Below are 23,441 nucleotides of genomic sequence, written 5' to 3'. Positions count from 1 at the left end.
GAATATGAAAGGTGAAGCCAGCCTTCTCCAGAGTGGAATGGGCCCAGTGGGCGCCCAAAGTGTCTGGTTGACCTTGTCAAGGGTGGTGTTGCAGCTGGAAGACTGACCTTGCTGAGCAGAAGCCCACGTTGCTGGGCCCACGTACAGTCCTCACCCACTACAGTGGATGCTGCCTGCACACACCCACTGTCTGCACTGAGGTGCTGATGGCAGGCTAGCTGACCATTCTGTCTGCTTGGGTGTTTGGGCAATGTTCTCTGCTGGGCATTAACCTGTGATCAGTGATCTTCACGCCTTGTGCCCGCTCCCAGAGGTCCATCTACACGCCTCTCCTGACCCCTTGTCTGTGACCTCCCGTTGTGCTCCTGCCAGGCTTGTCACCGGCCAGCGGGGCCCTTTGTCACTTCCCATAATCTTTTCAACAGAAGATTCTGGAACGATTCGTTACCCTTATGCAGAACTTCAACCCATACCTCACACCTAGAAGAAAGTTAATTCAAAATGGATCATAGAACGTGAAACCTATCAAACTTTCAGAAGAAAAAGTAGGAGAAAATCTTTAACTTTTGGGTGGACTAGGCAAAGTTTTCTTAGGTAACAAACCAAAAGCAGGATCCATAGAACAGAAGTTAAGAACTGAACTTCACTGAAATGAATAACTTATGCTTTTTGGAAGACTCTGTTAGAGAATGAAAAGACCAGCCATAGACTAGAAGAAAATATTTGCAAGTCACACATCTAATTGTGGTCCCCCAAAGATGTCTGTCCTCATCCCCCAAACTTGTGAAGATGTAATGTTACAAGGCAAAGGGGAGTCAGGTTGCAGACGGGATGAAGGTTGCTCATCAGCTGACTGTGAGATGAGGTTATCCTGGTGGGCCCATTATGATCACAAAGGTACTGAAACGTGGGTGAGGGAGGCAACACAGTCCCTGTGACAGGAGAGGCTGGCTTTGAGGATGGAGAAGGGGCCCGAGGCCAAGGAGAGCGAGCAGCCTCTAGAAGCTGGAAAAAGTAAGAAGACGGCTCCCTTAGAGCCTGCAGGAAACCTTGATTAAGCCCTCCCGAAACCTTAATTTTAGCCAAACAGTGAGACATTTCAGGCTTCTGACCTTCAGAACTGTAAGATAATAAACTTGTGTTGTTTTAAGCCCCTAAGTTTGTGGTGGTTTTGACAACAATTGGGAACTAATACACATATAAGACGTTAGTCCAGAAAATATATAGAACTCAAAACTTGCCAGTAAGAAAACAAACAACCCAATAAAAAGGCAAAAACTGAACAGACACTTCAGTAACAAAGAAATACAGATGGAAAATAAGCACATGATAAGATGGTCAACATCATTAATCATTAGGGAAATGCAAATAAAAACCAAATTGAGATACCGCTGTACACCTGTGAACGTCTTGAATTAAGATGCCCCAGGTGTTGGGGCAGACGTCAGTGAACTGGAGTTCTCATACGTTGCTGGTGGGTCTAAAATGGTGCATCTACTTCTGAAAATAGCTTGGCGGTTTCTTTAAAAGTTAAACACACATCTGCTATCTGACCTAGCGTTCCCATCCCTAGGTATGTACTCAAGACAATGAAAAGCATATGTCCATACAAAGACATGAATACTCAGAATATTTGTAAGAGTCAAAAGCTGGAAACACCCAAATGTGTATCATCAAGTGAATGGGTGAACAAACTGTGTGTAACACCCATATGGTGGAATGCTATTCAGCAGTAAAAAGGAATTTCAAAATAATTAGGCTGAGTGAAAGAAGACAGAGTACATATCATATTTTTTTTTTAACATCTTTATTGGGGTATAATTGCTTTACAATGGTGTGTTAGTTTCTGCTTTATAACAAAGTGAATCAGTCATACATAAACATATGTTCCCATATGTCTTCCCATATGATTTTATTATATGAGGTTCTAGAAAATGCACTAATCTATCTTGACTACAGACCGACGGTTGCCTCGTGACAGGAGCATGAAGGAACTTGGGGATAATAGACATATTGTCTTGATTGTGGGGTGGTTTCATGTACGTACATGTGAGATTTACCAACTCGAACAACTCAGATGTGTGCTGTTTAACTTTATCCTCAATAAAGCTGTGAAAAGATGCAGAAAGGTTGAAAATAAAAGGAGGAAGACAATGCAAACAGTATACAAAGACAACTTGCTGAAGGTAAAGCAACCTGATCACTGGGAAACATCAACATCCTACATTTATACCCAGTTAAGCATAGCCTTGAAATAGGCACAGAAAAAAATTACAGAAAATTATAGCTCTTTACGAAAACAAAAGACATTCACGCTAACATATATCTCTCCCTGCAACCGATAGCACAGGCCATTAAGTTTATGGAAGATTTGAACATGACTAGCAAATGACCTAAAGGGCAAATGTAGAAAAGTGCACCCACCAACTGCAGGATAAACACTCCTTGGAAGCACCTCTTTGCCACTGAGTGTGCTCTTCAAGCACCGTGGAAATCATAACAGAATGATAGCCAGAGAATGATGAGATTAGACACTAGGTAACACTTGTGTAAATAACTGATGGGTGAATGGAAAAATCACAATGGAAAGTGGAAATATTTTGAGTTGAGTGATGACTAAAATACAAGTTAAAATCTGAGGGATGAAGCAAAACATTGCTAAGAAGAAAATATAGATTTAAAACATGTAAATTATGAACAAGTGAAACTTGATCATCTCAGCATTCATCTCAAGAAGTCATAGAAAGCAAAATTAAACTCAAGGAAAGCAGAAGGGAGGAAATAAAGATAAAAATAGACGTCAATAAATGAGAAAACAGAACCAACAAATCTAAGTTTGGTTCATTGTTAAGATGTCTAAAATTGGCAAGTCCTCATAAAGACAAAAGGGAAGGCACAAATAATATTAGAAATCAAAAAGAAGAAATCACCAGAGATCATGTGGATAAAGAAGATGATAAGGGATTTATGAACAACTTTATGCCAAGAAATTTGAAAACAAAAAATTTCTTTAAAAAAACCTTGATATCTACCTCACATTACGGAAGATTTAAATATGAAAGCCACGCAAATCTTGGGCTAGGAAATGATTTCTTAAACGTTACACAAAAAAACACCATCCTTAAGGTAAGAGATTGATAAATTTTATCTATTATGATTCTGGTTTATTAAAAGATACCATTAAGAAAATGAAAAGCCTGGCCATCATCAAAAAGTCCACAAATAATAAATGCTGGAGGGGGTGTGGAGTAACGGGAACCCTCCTACAATGTTGGTGGGAATGTAAATGCCACTATGGAAAACACCATGGAGGTTCCTCAAAAACTAAAAACAGAACTACCATATGAACCAGCAGTCCCCACTCCTGGGCATATATCTAGAAAAGACGAAAATGCTAATTTGAAAAGATACAGGCACCCCAGTGTTCATAGCAGCACTAAATAAATAGCCAAGACATTGAAGCAACCCAAGTGTCCTTCGACAGATGAACGGACAAAGGAGATGTAGCTAAATAAATAAATAGAATATAACTGCCATAAAAAAGAATGAATTACTGCCATTTGCGGCAACATGGATGGACCTAGAGATGATCATACCAAGTGAAGCCAGAGAAAGACAAATACATGTGGAATCTAAAAAACAATACAAATGAATTTATTTACAAAACAGAAACAGACTCACAGACATAAAAATCAAATTTATGGCTACCAAAGGAGAAGGGCAGGAGAGGGATAAATTAGGAGTTTGGGATCAACAGATACACACTACTATATAAAATAGATAAAAAGGATTTACCGTATAGCAGGGAACTATATTCAGTATCTTTTAATAGCCTGTAATGGAAAAGAATCAAAAAATATATATATAACCGAGTGTACTGTGTTGTACACCTGAAACACAATATTGTAAATGAACTATACTTCAATTAAAAAAAAAAAGGCAAACTGAGTAGATGTTTGCATTGCAAATACTTAGAAAAAGAACTCAAATCTATAAGTAAAAATCCTATCAAATCAGTAAGAAAAAGACAACCCAATAGAAAAATGGGTATTAATCAACAAGTCACAAATGAGGACATCCAAATGGCCAAGAGAGTTATGAAAAGGTGCTTAACGAGTTATCACTGATACTTCCAGAGTGGTCAGAATTAAAAAGGGTGAGGTTGCAAAGCTCCCAGAAGTCTTACCCGCTGAGGGCGGGAACCCGCTGAGAGCAGAAGCGTGAACAGTCCCACTGGAAACTGCTTGGCATCATCTGTTGAAGTCAAGGCTACACCTACCCCAAGTCCCAGTCACTCATTCCTAAATATAAACCCAACAGCCGGGGAACAGGAAGGCGGGGAGGCGTGCATGGCGGATGAGCCCTGGGCAGAAAACACCCTGTGGTGCTTTCCTCCAAACTGTGCTCGGCACACACAAGAACGTGGATGAAGATACAAAAGTGTCGAATGAGAGAAGCAGGCCAGGAGTTCACATACTGTGTGATTCTATTTATGTTGTTCAAAAAAAAACAAAACCAAAGCTGACCTGTATTGTTTGACTCGTGATTATGTGGTAAAACTCTAAAGAAAAGCATGAATCTGGTTGTCATGTAGGTCAAGAGACGGTCATTGTGAACGGAGAAGTGATAATTCACTGAGCTGTAATGTTTGTTCTGTGTACTTTCTATGATTTTGATGTTTCACGATAGAAAAGCCTTTTTGAAAAAGGCTTTTACTCAATTAAGGGTTTTACTCAATTAAGAATTTACTTAATTCTGCACAGGTGCAAACGTAGTTGAGTGCTGCGTCTACGACGGCAAGCGTGCCACCTGTCCTGGTGGGCGAGGGATGGTGTGTGGTCACTGTCATGGGACAGTTTTCCCTAGGAGGCCACGGAGGCTGAGCAGGGGTCGTCGCTGGGAGCTCGAGGGCGTGCAGGTGCGAGGCCGAGCCCTCACTGCCGCCTGCATGTATTCAGCAGGCGTTCACGAGAGGCTGCGGATACAGATGGTGCCGTGGCGCCGAGCGAGGGGCGGGCAGGTGCGACAGAGGGTCTTGGGCATTTCCTGACCCTGTCCCCGGCCGGGTCGGCCGCTGTGCCTCAGCGCAGCCCAGGCTGGGAGGGCAGGTACACGTCGGGTCCAGGCCCAGCCGATGCTCCAGAAGAGTGGCCAGGAGGTGGGGGCCGGCTGCTCCGGTGCCCGTGACCTGAAGTTTGATTGAGGGGACGCTGATCAGGGTGACTCCCCGTGGCTTAGACCAGGGCCCAGAGGAAGCATCGTGCTGAGAGCCGGCTCTGCCGGTGTTCTCCAGGCTTGTGCGACCTAAAGGTCTTGAGCTGCTTCCGCAGATGCTTTGCAGTCAGGTGGCCTGCCGAGAAGTTTTATTTCTTCCAAATAGGGACAAACACAAAGTGAAGTCAGTGCTTTTGGGTATGGGGGTAAGGAGGACACAGATAATTAAATGCAAAACAGGGATCGCTACGTGGATTAACTGCCACGGCTTAAGGGGAGCTCAAGAAATAAAAGGGTTTTTTGGTACTGTTCTTCCAAGGAAAGAATTTGTAGTAATTTAATCATGTTCTGAAATGTTAATTTGAGCCCACTCATCAGACATCAAACTCATTTTAACAGATCCGTTTATTAAATATTAGTACGTGGTTTCTAAACACCATTCTATACTTAGAAAATAAAAACAAAACACGGGCTCCTTAGAGACGCAGAGAAGATCCTTTCTTGTTGTGTTTACATACTATAAAGCCACATAAGTGTATTTAAAAGCCTACTATCGTGCGTTATTTGCTTTTCCATGTCAGACCGTACTGGTGCAGCCCATTCTGTAAGGGGCTCGATGCTCTCAACACATTCAGGTCGAGTTCTCATTCTGTCCATTGCTGGCAAAGCTGCAAAGAGTAAATCCGTGCAGGTACCTTCACGCGCGTGTGTGGCTGTGGAAGGGGCTCCCGTGGAAGTTCATGTCTCAGGATGGACCTGAGTCCCTCACGAGTGGGGGCTTTGGGCTCCTCTTCATGGCCGTCACCTTGGGGGTTTCTTCTGGGTATTCCCCTGTGTTTTTCTTTTTTAATCCTTTGCTTGTGTGTGTGTCTTTTTTTCATAGTGATTTGTAGGAACTGTTTATAAACGCATGGCTGCTAATCCACTGGTTTGACGGCCCTCCCTCTGCTGGCATCTGGTTGTCCACCAGACCTTAGCTGTCTGTCCAGCCCAGCATTTTTCTCTGACCTCTTGGTCCCACTGTCGCCCAGGTTTCCCCTCACACGGAGGATGGAGCGGGTGGTAGCTCTCCGGTGCCCACTTCCCAGGGCTGGCCCTTCCAGCCAAGGAGCTCTGTTCTCACATGGTTAGTTTGGTCACATTGTGGCTAAATGTTGGGGTGAGGAATAAATCCTGCTTTGACTTGAATGCGGACTCCTTTGTGGGAGGCCTGTGTCTGACGTGTCTCAGGCTCCGCGAGCCGGGGAAGATGGGTCAGGTGATGCGTGTTGTCTTCGCTTTCCGCGGGGGTCCCATCCAGGAGGAACCCCAGCCCCTGAACTCTGTCCAGGATCGGGTTTCATCTCCTTGAGGACCAGGGTCCCTGGGCCTGGAAGCAGAGCAGGACTCGGGCCGTCGAGGGTGGATCCGCAGACTCACCAGCGGCCCTTTCTCCCTCTCCACACGGCCTCTGAGTTCAGGATTAACCCGCATGCCCGTGCTCTCCGCAGACACCTGTCCCTGCCCGCTGGGCGCCTGGGGCACCGGTGATGCCGCCGCCTGAGGCCCGAGACCCCCCCCCCCGGCCCCACACTGTACCTTCTGAGGAAAATGTTGTCCTTTTTAGAATTCATAAACACCATTTTGGTCTCTTTTTGCTTTTTAATGGGGGTTACAAGAAATATGGCGTAAAGCTGGGAGTGCCGCAGGGTTAGGCCTGGCGCAGGGGTCCCGGTCCCTGTGGACACTGGGCCCTGGGGACCGGGAGGGGCCTTCCCGCTCACGCACCTGCCACCTGAGCCCGGGGGGTGACAGCTCTCGGGCAGGGGGTCCCGTTTAGTGCTGTGACTTGGAGAGCCTGACTCATCCCCCGGCGTCCCGGGGAGGAGCAAGGACACGGCAAGGTCACGGTGTCTTCACCACCGCCCCTGGGGCTCAGGAGTTGGAATCTGAGCTGGGGGAGGTCTTGGGCCCAGGTTTCCCGTCCTGGTGACCGGTCCCTGGGCTGAAGGTCGGGCCGAGGTCACGAGGATGGCCCCGCGGGGAGGGCGGTGACTAGGAACCAGCTGCAATGGGGGCGAGGGTTTCCGAAGCTCTCAGGGCACCTGTTTGCACATCCAGACTGTTTCTGCCTTTACTCTCAGGCTTGTGTGGAGCCGACAGAAACACGAGGTCTCAGGAACAGGCTTCAAAGTATGACGTGAATGAAACATGCCTTGTTTTAACAACTCTCTTAGTTCTTGTCATTGTAAATACTTGAGGGAACTTTTTTCAAACTGAGTTTCATCACATCTGGAAGCGGATTTCTTCTGTGTGTTAGGGGGCTCTTAGAATCAAGCTACTTTGAGAATGTGGAGGAGAAAGGTGATCTGCTGGAGTGGTGGGATGGTGAGTTGAAAGTTACTGTCATTCATGTTGGTTTTATTAGGGCAGGACTAATAAGACTGACAGCTTGAGAAATTGCGTTTTTCTTCTGTTTTAAAGGCAAGCGCTTTGTCTTGGCTGTATCAGGTGAGAATGTAGATCATCCCCCATAGTCTCCCTAACCCCCATGCTCCACATCATCTGTAACATTTTTATTTAATACTTAACAAAATATATCTAAATAGAAAAATGTCACTTTCATCGCATAACAAGTACCTTGAGACTTTTTCTCTCAGGTTACATTTAGTGTTAATGTTTGTTAAGTTCTGTGTGTCTCTTAATATGAAGTTGTGCTGTACTGGAATGTATTCCATAGAGGGGGTAGGATTTTCAGCAATAATTTAACCCTTTTTTCTTTTTTTAAAGAAGGATATTTATTTATTTTTGCTGTGTTGGGTCTTCGTTTCTGTGTTTGTTTCTCTAGTTGTGGCAACCGGGGGCCACTCTTCATTGCGGTGCGCGGGCCTCACTATCGCGGCCTCTCTTGTTGCGGAGCACAGGCTCCAGACGCGCAGGCTCAGTAGTTGTGGCTCACGGGCCAAGTTGCTACGCGGCATGTGGGATCCTCCCAGACCAGGGCTCGAACCCGTGTCCCCTGCATCAGCAGGCAGATTCTCAACCACTGCGCCACCAGGGAAGCCCCTAACCCTTTTCTTAAGGCTTGTATGACATTGTGTTAACTGACAGATTCATTTTTGTATCAGAAAAGTGACAGTATTGATGTGCTTTTAAAATACTTTATATATGATTTTAAAAATCGAACTCATTATTTTCCAAATTACCACAGGAAAGAACACTTTGTGATCGGACTCAGTCAGTCAATGCTTGGATTTCAGGAACTTTTTTTGAGTTGGAGGAGAGGTATTTGTGTTTTGTTGACGTGGACATTTCTTTGAAATATTTTACTGTATTTGACAAACTCATACATTGTAAAGTTATCCATCCTCTGCAAACACCCAATTTCCCCAAAGGGTTTTACCAGAATGTTCCCACTTCCCAGCATGCGAATACGTGGGAGGGGACGAGCAGAGGACATTTTATATCGAGGAATGATTTTCTTCATTGTTTTATTCCTGAACGTGAGGCTTTTCTCTGTGATACCTACACCCTCCCTGGCTCCACAGGGCTGTCTGGGAGTCAGTGCAGGATAGAATCCTGTGCCTGGACGCACGTCCAGCTCTGTCCTGTGTCCACTGGACCAGGAAAGAAAGCGGGGACACGCAGAGCACTGCTGGGCAGTGGGGGCGATGTGGACCCTCAGACTCTGCAGCCCTTTCCGCCCACCAGTGCCCTTGGCTGAAGGAGGCTCCCCTATGGCCTCGATGTAAGTGGAATAGAAGCTAGTCTTTGTCTGTCTGAAGATTCTGAGGTTGAGTGTTAAATTCCTGGGTAAAAATGATGGAGACTGTCGGCCAGGACAGCGTGTTTACACGTCAGCGGCAGCAGCAGCGACAGCGCAGGAGTCGGGACCCTCTTCATCCTTCACTGGGTCACGTGAAGGGGGAGCAGCTTAGACATCGCGAACAGCACTCCCGTTTCTCGGATGAGGAAGGACAGTCGTGCGTTTCGCAGATAACAGTGTTTTAAATGAATTATTCCCTTTTAGGGGAATGTCGGGTGGCTGGAGCCCTTTGCCCTTAAACAAGGCCATGGGCCCCTCTGCCGACACCCCGCCCTCCTCACCCCCGGGCCTCGAGGAACAGGCCTCCCTGTCCGGCTCCTCTCCTTGCTAAGGCCTCCGCGTCTGGATTCCGACCCTCCGTCTAGGGAGACAGCTTTTCTAGAACAGCAGGGTGTTGACAGTCGAGTTCTCACAGAGCAAGCGTCCTCTGGACACCAAGGGTCCTGTGAGCAGTTCTAGTCTGTGGACTTGGTCCCCAAGGCTGCAGGCACCGCTGGGAAGTGCCCACGACCCCCGGGGACCCCTCGTAGGCCCAGTTCTGTGCCCTGGATTGAGACTGGGAAAGAGTCCAGAGCCACGTTAGAGAACTTTCGATTCTTCTCTAAGTCCCAACTTTCAGTCCCCAGGAAGCATTCTTAGGACCTGGGCTCAACCTCGCCCAAGACCAGAGGGTTCGGGAAGATGCCTTGGGTGTTTGCCTCAGCCCTGACGTATTTTGTTGTTGCTGGAGTGGGTATTCCTCCGAGATACTCACTGTATCAGACACACTCCCATCGTGGTCTCTGCTTCCCAGCACAGCCTGGGCTCCAGGGCTTCTGCTGGCAGCTTGCGGTGCCCTGGGCTGTGCAGCCACCAGCCCCGGGGTGGGCCCACGGGCAGTGACCCCCAGGCAGGGCCAGTGGGGGTCAGGCCACCGCGTGGAGGCCCGGGCCGACGTCACCCCCGGACGCCCGTTGGCCTGAGGGGCTGGGTGGTCGTTTAGCGTTGGCAGTCGGGTCTGAGAGCGGTGACCCCGGGCGACGCCCTCAGGCCCGCCCTGTGGAAGCAGCGTGGCACACACGGTGTCTGCGGAGGGCTCTGAGGCCGCCGGGGGACAGAGCCTCCGGACTAACCAGCCGCGGCACTTCTGCCCACAGGAGCGTCTCCCTGGCAGTTATGCTCAGGCTCCGGGATGGACCCCTTTCCCGTGCAGGGACGCTGACCGAGCGTGTTGCATCGAGTGAACACATGGGAGGCCCGTGGGTGGTTCCGGGAAAGTGTTTGTCGTTTTCAGTTTTGCTATGGAGTCTCTGCCCCTGGAGAACCGCCACCCTGTCCTGGGTGGGGCTGTCAGCCCACGGGACCTGGTGGAAACAGAACCAGGCGTCTAAAGGGGGTTGAGTTCTGTGTTTGTTCACGTGGTTGGCTGATTTCAGTGTTCAGAGTCACGTGTTTTCGGTTGTGTTTTTAGAAAGCTTCAAGGTGCTTACTTGATTCAAAGGGAGATTTCAGCGAATGCTGTCACTACAGTGAAATCAGGGACCTTTTCTCTGCTTTGTCATCTTTTTACAGAAGTCACCCTGTAAAGTTTATTGAGCTGTTTCTGCCCAGGAATAGCTGTTTGGTTTAAGCTCCGGTCCTGTTGGTGTAGCTCTTGGGTGGGAGTCCCTCGGCACAAGGCCACGTTGGGGGGGCTCGGAGCTGGTAGCCCTGCCCCTCCTCGGGCCGTGGAGAGGGCTGTCACTCCTGTAGAGGAGCTGGGTGACGAGCTTTTCCCCCGTGTGGGACGGGTTCCTCTCCGGTGCCAGCAGCGCTTGCAGGGGGACCATGTGCGTGGCCGTGACCTTGGGGGTGGCGGTTTGCCCCTGGACTCCCCGTTCCCTTTGAGGACTCGGGTCTCCGACGCATCTGTGATTAGGTGTCTCCCTCGTGACCCTAAACTTTGCAGGGACCAAGGTCTGGTTTGTCAGGGGTGTTGCGGGCTGGACTCCACCTTGTGGGTCTGCCTGCCTGCCCGCCCCCCCCGCCCCGCCCCGGGAGCAAGTTGGAGGGAGACGTCTGCACTGCCTGCACCAGGCCGCTGTCCTCCCCTGGCTTTGAGTCATCAGCAGAGGGCAGTACCTACCCTCGTAAAGAATGAAGGACCCAGTTCTGCAGGAAAGGCCGCCCATTCCACGTGGACAGATGCATCCAGATGGAGCTGGGGTGTTGCTGGTCTCACCTGCTCAGAAAACACCGTGCGGTTACACTCACTACGCTAACCTGCGGACGTGGGCCTCTCCTCGCTAACCCTGTCTGCAGCTCTGGAGGGACGCCGCAGTGTCTCCACATAGAAACATGGGTGAAGCGCAGAGGGATCACACCAGTGTGGCTGAAGGTGGTCCTGAGGTGCAGCAGGAGGGTCCTGGTAAGTGAAGACTCTGACTCTCTCTAAAGGGTGGCTCAGACAAGTAGAGACCTGGGGGCCGCCCGCCCAGCCTGCTGGTGGCCAGGCTCTGAGGTCGGAGTGGGATCGGCTGGGGTGATGGGGGGACACCAGCCGCCATGGGGACTAAGCAGGCAATGTGCCGGTCGCTCTGCCTTCTCCACGCTTAGGACGACGCGTGCCCTCCTGTCCGGACGCTGGTCCCGGTGGCTGGGAGGGGACAGGACCGCCCATGGGGGCCCTGACCCGTCGGCCTTCACCCTCGCCTCCGTTCCAGTAACGCTTCTCACCTGGCTCTCAGTTCTCTTCCTTCCACGTGTGAAAGAGGCCCAGAGCGGGGGGAGGGGAGGGTCCCTGACCCGCTGGGCATCTCAGCTCTGCAACTGAGCTGTCGTCGGCGTGGAAACCGGGGCACTGCCTTCCTGCCCCTTTAGCCGCGCTGCAGGGGCCCGGCCCGCAGGTCTGAGTGGCCAGCGCTCGGGTGGGCCTCGCGGGAGCCCTTCGGGTGCCAGCCTGGCCGCACCGCGTTCCCCATCGGGAGTGACTCCGGGGTCTGGGAGCCGCCCTGCCTGCTGTGTCCCTGCCCCTGAGCCGGGCTGAGCACCGCCCATGGGGACAGGCCTGGCTTCCCACGTGGCGGACACGCCGCGAGGCCGAGAGTCAGCCAGTCGTGTGACATCATCAGTCACCCACATGGACAGGGACGTATCTGGTTTTTCCCTGAGAGGACGTTTATGTCTTTTTATCTGAAGCCCAAGTGTGCCCGAGGCTCTCACACCATTTTATAAACCGGACTAGTTCCCTCCGTCTCCTGCACATGCTCCCCTGTGTTAATTCAGTTCCCAGACGTGACAGTCAGGGCGCAGCCCCGCCCGGGTGACACGGCCCCAGGTGCCCAGCCTCCCCCCACAGCTGTCCGCACACCTCTGCGTGTCGTCCACACTGCCTGCTGAGCACGGAGCGAGGTTTTCATTGGTATCTTTTCACATAGAAAAAATAATGAATTTGTCTCCGATCTTTCAAAAATGCCCGAGCTGCTTAAGCAACTGACACGCACTTTGGGCCTCCGTGCTTTTATGTGCAAAGTGAGGAGATGGGCTTCAGATCTTCTCGGGACCCAGGGGTTCAGTACCTCCCTGGAAGGGCTGTGGGGAGCAGGGCTGAGCACCCAGGGCCCAGAGAAATCCCACGTTTGCCTCTTCACACTTGAGCATCCAAGATGTTTCCCTGGAGGAAGGAAAGTGACTAGGTGGTTTCTGACATTGTATCAACATGCAATTAGAATGCTTTCTTAAAAAACTGAGGTGAAGTTCTGTACCACATCATTAACCATTTAAAAATGGACACTCAGCGGCATTTAGTACATTCACAGTGTTGTGCAGCCACCACCCCTACTTAGTCCCCAAATACTTCAATCACCCCAGAGAAAACCCGGCCCACCTGCAGGCACTGTCCGTTGCCCTGGCAACCACCCGAGCACTTTCTGCCCCTGTGCCTTCCTTCACCGGCTCTGGATGTTCCGTATAACTGGGGTCATGCTGTATGAGGCCTTCTGTGTCTGACTTCCTTCCCCTGGCACCATGTTCAGGGTTCATCCGTGCTGTGCTGTGTCAGCCCGTTATTCCCTTTGTGGCTGAGTGATACTCCACCGTATGGACGGACCACGTTTGTTATCCGTCCGTCCATCGAGGGGCATCTGGGCTGCTTCCATCTTTGGATTACTGAGAGTGCTGCTGTGAACACGTGTGCACAGGAGTGTCTGCCCGTTTCCAGTTCTTTGGGGGCATCGGAACTGCAGTTTGCAAGTGAGTCCCTTGAGGGAGGGACCTGCCCATTTTGCCGGGTGCGTCGCCCAGCGCAGGACACGCCCTTCTCCACTTGCTTGGTGCACGCTCTTTAATCCATCTGCCTCGGTCTCACTGCTTCATTGGTCCTTCCTGGAAGGATCCTTTTGTGTTTCCAGTTACCAAATTTGCTGTCTTGTAGAAGCGCTCCTCTTAGCTGATGTATTTCCCCCAAATGCCTCACATTTCTATTCTCGTTCAGAACTGTTTAAAGACAGTGACACCACCTAAGTTACTCTGGCCAGAGTGTTGGGCACACAGACCTCAGTCCCTCCAAGCTTTGGACACCCTGTCTTGCTTTCTTCTGGTAACTTGACCTTATTGTTCTTCTAAGCAATGAAAAAAAAGGTGGCTCAACAAATCTGGTGACTATTCGGACACTGAGTTTCAAGTTTCAGAAGCTCCCTTGGTTTCCTGTTTGGTCAGCTTGGAGGCCACCAAGGCAGAATAGAAACAACTGTTACAGACGCTCTTTCACATATTTATGGACGATTGTTTCTTGGGAGAGAATTGGAACCTCTCGGATGCACTCGTACTGGCGGATTTACTCTGTCCCGTCCTCCGTTCTTCTCTTAAGAGAGAAGTGGGAGAGGAGAGAGGAAGACTCGAGGACCCGGGGCTGCTGTCCTGAGAAGGTACTGGGCTCCTTCTTTTCCAGGGCTGCTGCCAGGCGCTATGAGGGTCTGGCCCGGACGCACAGCGAATTCACAGCCTGTCTGTTTACGTGCTGCCTGCGGTCCCCACCAGACAGGAGAGGCGCCAGCAGCTACTTTCACGAGAGGTCGGAGGGCAAATGGCTGAGAAAGGCCACCTGACAGACCCCGGACCCCTGTGCCCACGCAGAGCAGATCAGGGAGGCCTGGGGAGGCCCGGACCTAAGAGGGGAACTTTCCCGTTGGAGACGCAGCCGGGCCGTTAGGAGGGCAGGGCTTTAGGACCCACAGCCCCGGGGGGGTCCCCCGCCCTCAGCTGGGAAAGGCCCGGCAGCGAAGAGTGAGGTGGGGGGCAGTGGGGGGTGACCAGAAACAGACTTCTGGGCCGTAAACTAACTGTAGGCCTCTTCCCCGCTGCAGCCTTGTCACCTCCAGCCCCTCGAGCTGGCGAAGAGCCAGTGGGGGGGCTGGAGATGGAGCCTCGCGGTCAGCTGCCCACAGCGGTGGAGGGCACCGGAGGAGGGTGGTCCTCACCCGACGTGTTCTGTCTCGGGGTGCTGCCCCATTCCTGGTCCCCTCGCCGGGGGCAGCAGGCCCTTCTGGGTGCTTTCTGCTCTGTGCCCACCATCTTCCCCAGCACCCAGCCTGGGGAAGGAGGCTGAGAAAGAACCCGAACCACTGTTGTGTGGGTCCAGGTGTCCCAGGGAGTTGCTTCCTTTCTACACCTTTCAGAGTCTTTTGTTTGTTTTACAGATAACGCCCAGGATTTGGGGCTTTCCTTAATGGGAGGGATAGGAAAAAGTATGTCTACTCCTTCTTTCTGAAAGAGGAAGTCTTAGAAAAGGATTTTTAAAAACTGAATTTGTACCCAAAAGTCTTACTAATCTCTGCAATTAATTATGATTATTTACCTGTAGATTCTTTGGAATTTTCTATGTAGACAACTCTTATCATTGTACATATGAATAATCATCGTTTTGTCCTTCCTTTCTACTTCTCTTACCTTTCTCTTTTTCCAGCTGTGCTGTGCTAAGATTTCTAGTTTGGTGTGGTAGAGCGGGCAGATCTTATTTCCCATCTTCAATTAAGTATCAATTAAGTGTCTTGTATGCTGTAGGTTTTTTGAAGAGACCCTTTATTGGATCAAGAAGTTTCTAGCATGTTCAGAATTTTATTTTGTTTTAAAATCATGAATAGATGTTGTTTTTACGAAAGTTTCCCCAGCATTTGTAGAGATGATCATATACCATTCTGTTATTGGCTGATGTGGTAAATTACATCAATTGATTTTCTAATAATACATCAATCCTACATTATAGTTATAAACCCATATTATCTTTTATCTGAAGTAGTTTGTGTAGCCTTCGAATTTTTTATCCCTTTAATGTTTGCTCGAGCTTGCTGGTAAAAACTTACAGGTCTGGTGTTTTCACTATGAGAAGATTTTGAACTGTTCTTTCAATCTCTCTCTGCAGGCTATGTGGGGTGAATCAGATGGAGATGCTCACATCGCTTTTCACTTCAGACGTCCAGCCCTGAGAAGCTCTGCCCACTCTCCCAAAGCTCGTGTGAAAACACAAGATAGGGTAAGTGCTGGAAACGGAAGCGTTACCTCTGCGTGACCCCTCTTGGTTTCCTCTACTGGGGGCAGAGCTTGACTGAGGTTAGGGCTGACCTCCCTTTCCTAGTCAACTTCTGTAACCTAGCAATGTGCGTTCCAATGGTGCTTTTGTTCTAAGAAAATTCTACCAGAGCAGAAAAGTTCGAGTTCTCAACACTATAATTTTCTTTTCATTTCGGGGGTTCCTAACTCCTTTCAAAATAAGAACTGCTTTGAGAGTTTTATCAGCTATGGGCTGCCTCCTAGAAAAACGCACACACATACACAAAATTCTGCATAGCAGGATTGATCACTGCTGGGGCTCCAAGGCGGCTGTGTGTTTCCTGTTCTCCCCCTTTCTCAGCGGGAGTGAGGTTTTATTTCACTTTGGCATGCTGCATGTGTTAAGGGGGAAGATAGATGTCTAGGTCATGCATTCATAGGTCTCGGGGCCCTGAGAAGCCACACCTGCACCCGATGGCAAGGATGTCACCCAGGGGTGCTCGAGTTAAAGCTGATGGGGTGACAGGTGAGTCCTCAGGGCGGCTCTGCCATGGGGAGGGGCTGCGGGATTCCCTCTGTTGGAAGGGGGTGGGTGTGGGTACCACTCATCCCCTGGCTGTTACACTGTATTCCTGCTTGTTAGATATGCTAGTTTTCCTCCCGACAAGCCTCTCACGGTGGGAAGCTACACGTCACTGCATGTGTAAGCTCAAGAGTGGGCGTGTGATGTGCTCTAGCCAGTGAAGTGAGGACGGAAGTGCCCCAGACAGACGCTTTTGCAGCGGGCCTGGGATCACCCCCCTTATTCTTTGCCACGAAGTTGGACGTGCTTTGGGTGGTGGGCTCCACTGGCCTCAGTTCTGGGGCAGGATGGTGTGGAGCACGGCTGCAGCCAGTTCATCCCTGGATGAACACGTGGCCGTTACTGAAAGCCACCGGGATTTGGGGCTGTTTGTTGCTGCAGGAACATTTGTTTTTTATGAATGACACATCCTTCTTCTTCAATATCCAAGTCACTGCATTTCCAACTTTGCCGCCATGCTCTGCGCTCTGGGGACAGATCTCTGATCTCCGCTGACTGCCATCCACCAGGCTTCCTTGCCTTCAGCCGATGGGAGGTGCCGGCAGGATGTTGAAGGGCAGAGGCGAGAGAGCTTGGGCGTGTGTTCCCGGCTCCCTCCTTGCTAGGCGAGGCTGGAGATGCCTGTGTTTCTCCCCCTAAGACCTCGGCAGCCTGGTCACTGCGCCTCCCCGTGTCTTCAGAGCCCCCTGCTCTTCTGTGTCCGGTCACATCTTCTCGTTTCCCTTTGCCTCATCTCTTCACGGAGCTCTCTTGAGTCGTCCCCAAGCCCCGCCGGGCACGCTCGGGACGGGTGGAGCAGGTGGGAGCGAGGGCAGAGGCCACCCTCACTCCAGGGAAGGGCGGGAAGGGCGTCCGGGACGCCACCCCTGTCGGGGGAAGGGCTGGCCCCGACAGCGTCATCTTCATGTGTATGTTATACCTCTGAGGACGTGTGCTGCAGCGATGAAATAGTCACAAATAAACGTTTGCCTGGAATTTGCAGTCATCCTCGTGGTGTTCTAAGTCCTGAAAAAGGGTCATTATCCCAAATTCTCAGGAAAGGAAACCGCCAGTTTGGGCACTTAATGACACACAGGCCACCTGGAGTGCCCGCGTGTGGGCGGTGTTTACCGCCGTGGGAGCAGAATGTGAGCTGGCCGCTGGCCTCCGACGTCCCATCTGCTCCCCGAACCTGTCAGTGCGATGAGGTTTCACCCCCTTGGTTGTCTTCTGTTACGTGGCACGGTGGACCTTGAAATGAGGAGACTGGATGATCTGGGTGGTCCAGAGTTGGAGGTGCTGGGGTACCTATGCTGCTGGCTTCGGGGGCCTGGAGAGGGGCCGCCCCCCTCGTGGGTGCTGGGCCGACTGGGAACCAGCGAACCCACAGACACGGAGGGCAGCCTCCGGCGAGGAGCAGCCTGAAGGGAAGGATGCCCGTCGTCCTTTCGGACTCGGGACTCTCCTCCGGGAAGCGAGCCTCCGCGGCCCCCGCTCCCCACTCGGGGCCACTTGGGGCGTGGCACCCGCCGCTGAAGAAGCCCGACAGGGGGAGCCGCACTCTGAGAAACTGCCGCGCACCTGGCCTCTGGGTCGGACAGGGTGTGCAGCCTCCTGTCCTGAGCTCCGAGCTCCGAGCCCTCGCTCAGTGGGGTCCAGGCCGTCGGCCCTTTGTCGCCGCGATGGGCCTTCCGCAGGGAGAGGCTGAGCCTCGCTTCAGCCGGTTCTCGTGAGAGAGGCTCGCCGTCTACACTGGCGAAGTCACTCGGAAGTCTGCGTCCTGCAGACGGCGGGCGGGTTTGTGAGGTTCTGGAACTTGGCATTTCTGACTTTTCCGGCTCGATAGCGGTTTGCACTGTTTGTGCACTTGGCTGTTTTGGACCCGTGCTGTGTCAGAGGTCTGCAGGAAGGGGCTCGTTTGAATCATTTGTTCGGATTCCTGTGTGTTGTCTGGTTGGTGGCAGGTCTTTTAAAGACGGTCTAATGCACACACAGAGGCCTCGGACATGGCCCAGGCACGTGAGAAATTAAAAATCCACAGTAAAAACAAACAGAAGCGTGACTGTGTCAGCTGTACGAGTGGAATCTGGGGCCGAGTGATTGGCCTGCTCTGTGGAAGCACACGTGGGCTGTTGGCTGTGAGGTGGAACCTCGCCAGATGGCAGTCACATCAGGACGGCTACCAAACAGGAGTGAACCACGCACGTCGGTTTGATTTACCAAAGCAGTTTGCAGTGATACAGTGTTTTCTTTTCTTTTGAAAAAGTAACGAAAGCCATGTCACCCCCAGAACACTACGATTGGCTAATCTCTCGCAACTTTCTTGACTGTTCTTGGGAAGGAGAGCTCCTCTCTTGAAAGACCCCCTTTCCTGCATGAAGCCCGGATAAATCGCCACCATCAGGGAAAGCACAAAAGCGCTTTACAGAGAAGCTGCCTTGGAGGGGCCGCTGGTGGGGACGCGGCCATTCCCCAGCCCGTCCTCTGTGCGGGGCAACCGGCCGTCTCCCCAGCCGCGTTTTCTAGTAGGAGAAGGAGATTCCAGGCCGCAGGAAAGCTGACAGGGTTGGGAAACCAGTGGTGGACTTGTAGTAAGTCTTGGAAATACATTTATATCCTGGAAACGTTTCTGTTCACTGAAACTCTTTCAAAATGATGTGGCTAAAAGGCTGCCACACGCGTGTAATTGGATGTAGGGAAACCAGTCCCGGGACCATATAGGACTGTCACGGAGTCAGTTCTGATGGCGCGTGCTTCTCAGGTGGAGGCCCGGAAACTTTAAAAGGTGCTGAAGAAACTGTGGGGTGTTTGCATAACCTTGGGGTCGTGAAACGTTTGCTAAGCGAAACACAAAACCCAAAAACCGTCCAGGAATTGACGGACAGGTCTGACCGACAAAACCAAAACAAACCCAAAACACAAAGCACTGCTTATTAGTGAGAAACACCACAAAGTTAAAACACCAGCCAAAGAGCAAGAGAAAATATTTGCCACACACAGTACAGAAAGAGAGTTACAGTCGTAATGTTCAAAGCGTTCACACAAACCAATCAGAAAAGGGCAAATAACAGAAGGAAGGGCAACATAAACTCCCAGAAAAAAAAAACGAACGACCTACAAATACTGAAAAGATGCTTAAGCTTCCAGGTAATTAGGGAACTAACTGTAAATTAAAAATTCAGCATGATGCCATGTGTGACTGGTTAGATTGGTGGAAATTAAGAAGATAGAAATTATATCTGGGGTTGGTGGGGACACTCATATCCTGGCCATCACAATTTGGCAGGATCTAGAAAAATTAAAAATGTACATTTTTGACCCAGCCATCCCATGTTTGGAATACAGCTTGTGTGAATACTTGCATATGGACACGAGATGAACAAGAACTTAACTGTCCCCTGCAGGGTTACACAGTGAACGTTGGAATCAACCTCAGTGTCCGTTAGAGAATAGGCAGCAGCTTTCAGTGCACACATGTATCTTATGAAATACTATGGGGCACTGCAAAATGTCAATTAGAGATATAGATGCAAACATAGAAGATTCTCTACTGCATATTCAGTGAAATTCTTATTTACCTCAAAAACAGCACCCCAAACTGTAATGCACAAAGGATCTGGCAGCTGTAGGCGCTCAGTAATTATTGAATGAAACGTGTGTCTGTGGACGGTGGGCATCTGGGTGCGCACAGCCGCCACCCAGGGATGGGGTGGGACCCTTCGCACCGCATGCACTTCTGTGGTTCTCACGTTTCTGCTGTGAACGTTTTAAAAAAGTTGTGCCCTCCCAGTGAAGTGCTTTCACTGCAAAGATGGCTGCGTCAACGTGCAATATTAAGTTGTCTTTTTGGTAGCTTTTTAAAGTAATGGTGCCAGTGAACTCTGAGCAAATGTTATTTATTTCCCGTACCTCGGAGCTGGAAGGGTTGGGGTTAGGGCGCTGTTTCCTACTGTCTCCCCTTCCTCCCCTGCTCCCAGAGTCCCCTGAGGTCGTTTTGCTAAGATTCCCGACAGCTTCCCGGCCCCTGGGAGTGGCACGGGAGCTTCGAAGCAGGATGGTCGGCTGCGTCTCTACCCTTCTCGAAACCTTCTCTTGCCGTCCTCAAAAGCCCACATCCTGGTTTCTGTCTCTCTGCTGCTTTTCCTGTCCCTTTGCTGCTACTCTTTCCTGCTCCTTGGGTGTTAGTTTTCTTTAGGATTTGTGTTCAGACTCCTCTTACTTTCTGTGTTCTCTACACCCTTCCTGCATGACCCCATCCACTCTCATGGCTTAAATCCAATCTACGTGCTGTGTTTCCAGCCCAAACTGTTCTGAGCGCCAAGCCTGGGCCTCCAGCTGTAACCGGCCGCCGTCACGTGGGTATGTCAGATTCAGCGTTTTCAGAATCAGACTCATTTTCTCCGAACCTGGACCAGGGCTCCCTTCTGTAAGCCCTGCTTTATGACGGGCAGCCCCCTCTGTCTGTTCAGAAACCTGGAATTTGCCCTCGATTTGTCCCTTCTGTCGCATGTCGCATCCAGTGGGAGATGAAGCCCAGCCCGGCCTCCGTGACTGACGGCGTGTGAACCAGCCTATGCTGTGCTCTCTGATCCCGAAGCCGCCGCCTTGGTTTAGGCCACGTGCTTGGCCTGGACAGCGGAGCGGTTTTCTCAGCCTTCCCTCTGCCTCCGGCCTTGCTTCTCGGGAACGCTTTTACTCCTTCCGCAAACCCATAGGTGCTTTTCACTTGGTTCAGGACGAAGCCCAAGGCTCGCCCCGCCGGGCGTCTGCATCGACTACCACCCGCGCGCCCTGCCGTGTCTTCGTTGCCTCCTCACCTTCACGCGGAAGATACCGCGGCTCCCTGACAGGCCATGTTCTCGGGCCACGCTTGTTCGTCCAGGGAGGCTTGTTGAACAACTGCCAAGCGCCAGGCTCTCGTCCTCGTGCTGCCCCGTGAGCGGGACCGTGTTCCCGGTCGGATTCTCATTAGAGAGACCCTGGCTCTCTCACTCGTCCCGAGGCGGGCTTGGCACCAGGTCTAGACGTGGCCCCGACCAAGGCCATGGGGTGCCCAGAGCCATGAGCAGGCAGGTCCTCGTGGAGGCGCCCGCTGCGTGTGTTCCGTGCTTGCGGCGCTGGGGGCTGAGACAGCGCACGGCCCGTGGGGTGAGGGCTGGCGCCTGAGGCCCGGGCAGGGGTGAGGTCGCCTTGCTGGACCTGGCACAGCTGCCTGTGGCGTCGGTGTTTTGGCCACTGTGGGGGAGCCTTTGGAGTCCTGAAGGGGCAGTTGGACTGTCACTGCTGCAGGGAGAGGGCTGCGGGGCGTAGGGACCCCTGGGGGGCTCCGTACTTATCTGCTTGGTTCACAGTGTCTGCAGGGTGTCAGCGGGAGTGACAGGGTCCAGCTGTGGGTGGAGCCGAGTGGAGGGACAGGGATAGAGATGCTGGGGATCCCAGCGGGCAGGGGGCGGAGGTGGAGGGACAGGGATGGAGATGGTGGGGGTCCCAGCAGGTGGGGGGTCGGGGAGGTGGAGGGACAGGGATGGAGATGCTGGGGGTCCCAGCGGGCGGGGGGAGGGGACGGAGCGGCCAGAGGGGGGCGAGACCCGGGATCACCGCACCCACGCCACGGGTAGAGCACTCAGACCTTCGGAGGAGAAGGTGGGGAGAGGACAGCAGCGTACAAAAGGCAGGGGGCAGAGAGAACGAGGGGAAACGGGTGTGCGCGTGCGTGTCAGCGCTTCCAGATGCTGCTGAGATGCACGGTCGGCAGCCACAGATAACAGGCCACAGCGCTGGGGGTCCCAAGGCTGCAGGTGACCTTAAGGTTCTCCGTGGAGAAGTGGGGTGCGGGGCAGAGAGTGGACGTGAGCAAGCCCACACAGTGTGCAGGTCCGGGTCCGTCTGGGATGCAGCGCCCGGTGACATGAAGAAGACACCTCGTGGGGAAAGCTGGGAGGGAGAGGCCTGGCGGGTCCTGGGAGACGGGCCGAGGTCGGGGAGGCGGTCCACCTGCGGAGGTTTCCAGCTCCCCACCCTCGTGGAACTGCTTCTAATCATCCTGTAAGCCCCATTAGGCATTGCTGCCCCAGAAGCCTTTCTGGGTCCTTCCAGGCCCCTCCCTGAGCTTCGCACACCTGTCACAGCGCCTGACACAGCACCTGACAGCGCCTGGGCGTCCCCAGCATGGCTTCGGGCAGTTACCAGGTGCTCACGTGTGTGCAGGTCACCTCAACTCTGTTTCTCCTGAGATCCTGAACTCCTTGGGGCCAGGGCTGTGCTAGTGCAAACCCATTCGCTGCCCAGACACCAGGTTAGCTGGGTGGGGAGTGCACGGGTGGGTGGGCCCGCACTCCGAGTGAGCGCCCGGGGTCCCCACCGCACAGACGGTGTGTTTGCTCTCCCCACTGCGTCCTAGGCAGGGCGGGTGTTCGCAGAGCGCCCTCGTCCCAGGGAGTCCGGGGCTCCTGTTGGCTCCTCCCACCCTTGTGACATGACATAGGTTGGTCATTTGTGCTCTGTCCTCATTTTTCCAAATTATTCTCGTGTGAATGCCCCTCCCCGCACTTCACCTGGCCTCCCTGGGATGTTTCCAGCTTTGCTACGCCTTTCTTCGCGTGCAGAGCGTGGGCAGTAGCGAGGCAAGTGTGTGAGGGTGTTATGCAAGGTTGAGATTTCGCCTTGGGTACATTATGGAGAGATTGGTCAAAGGAGCAACTTGTAAATGAATTATGCTGAGTGTATGTAGTTAACGAAGGCGACCTGAAGGACCCTCTGACCCTGCAGGGACCAGAGGCACATCCTCGGCCTCCTAAAATGGGATCACGTCTCTGCTGGCCCACAATATCCTGAAGGTTGCTCTTCGTGCCCAGTTTTCTGATGTCATGGAGGCCCTTGCTGTGATCCCGAGGTGCCAGTTCGGCCAAGTGAAGACAAAGAGACATTTCAGTACAGCCTCCAGACGTTTATTTAGACTCAGAACTGCTTCTCCAAATTTGCGCGCTGTGTAACTCTGCAGATCTTCGAATGTATTTCTGTCACTGGCTCCCATAAGCCTGTGTTGTAACTTCTCTTCTTGTCCTGGGGAAGGAGTTGGGAAGGGCTTAGTTCTCTTTTTTGCCCCTTCCAGAGAACTGCCAAAATATTTTGACTCTCGCAGATGAAGTCAGTTTTAAATTGTGCTTCTCCTGAGGCTCGTTTGGAAGAAGACACAGCAGTTCTGAGAAACCAGCGGTAGGGCTGCCAAGTTGCCCTGTTTCCCTGGCCACGGCTTCGGCTTCCTCGCCTTGGGGTCGGTGAGAACCAAGCCCGTCTCCGCTGCCTGGAGAGGCTGGTCCAGCCCTTGGCCTTGCCCACCTAAGGCCTCTCCTCACC

At 51.9% G+C, this 23,441-nt stretch overlaps 1 long non-coding RNA gene across 2 annotated transcripts in view; it reads left to right on the top strand.

The window, feature by feature from the left end:
• The first annotated feature begins 10,998 nt into the window (after positions 1-10,998).
• The window catches only part of LOC307176239, a 35,933-nt gene continuing 23,490 nt past the window's right edge, over positions 10,999-23,441 (top strand). The window contains exons 1-3 of one of the 2 annotated variants that reach the window (XR_013824649.1): positions 10,999-11,405; positions 15,396-15,506; positions 15,964-16,329. This is a non-coding gene — a long non-coding RNA (uncharacterized lncRNA). Of the gene's footprint in view, positions 11,406-15,395; positions 15,507-15,963; positions 16,330-23,441 lie in introns of those variants that run through there. The other variant, XR_013824648.1, reaches the window with a different exon arrangement.

Source organism: Stenella coeruleoalba (assembly GCF_951394435.1).
Source record: "Stenella coeruleoalba genome assembly, chromosome: 17".
Taxonomy (NCBI): Eukaryota; Metazoa; Chordata; class Mammalia; order Artiodactyla; family Delphinidae; genus Stenella; species Stenella coeruleoalba.
This window is presented reverse-complemented; position numbering and strand designations above follow the sequence as displayed.